Source organism: Sinocyclocheilus grahami, unplaced genomic scaffold (genome assembly GCF_001515645.1).
Source record: "Sinocyclocheilus grahami isolate Dianchi unplaced genomic scaffold, SAMN03320097.WGS_v1.1 scaffold131.1, whole genome shotgun sequence".
Taxonomy (NCBI): Eukaryota; Metazoa; Chordata; class Actinopteri; order Cypriniformes; family Cyprinidae; genus Sinocyclocheilus; species Sinocyclocheilus grahami.
Genome location: NW_015505310.1, coordinates 1,320,529 through 1,320,845, shown reverse-complemented (window position 1 = coordinate 1,320,845; position 317 = coordinate 1,320,529). Strand labels below are relative to the sequence as shown.

The 317-nt window shown below is 33.8% G+C and overlaps 1 protein-coding gene across 2 annotated transcripts in view; it reads left to right on the top strand.

Moving 5' to 3' along the window:
* The window catches only part of atp1b1a (ATPase Na+/K+ transporting subunit beta 1a), a 12,046-nt gene that overhangs the window by 8,385 nt on the left and 3,344 nt on the right, over window positions 1-317 (top strand). The gene's annotated exons all lie outside the window — the stretch shown is intronic.

Sequence of the window (317 nt, the reverse complement as noted above, 5' to 3'; positions counted from 1 at the left end):
AAACTGTAACACCGTGTGTCCCAACCAGACACGACGCGATAAAAAATATATTTTCCTTTTAGTTTTTGTCCTAACCACCCGCGACACGTGACAATAAGTGACATGGGATTCTATTTTAGGAACGTTTTTTATTTTCTGTAACGTCGCGGCAGGAACAACATACAAAATATGACAGTGATAATCTCAAGTAATGATTATGTGCTTTATTCAGTGTTAAAAGTGTCTAATGTGAGTTTGAATATTATTTTGCGTTATCTTTATAGCCATAGTGAAAGCAACAATAGATATTTTACCTCAGATCTTGAAAATAAATGAAA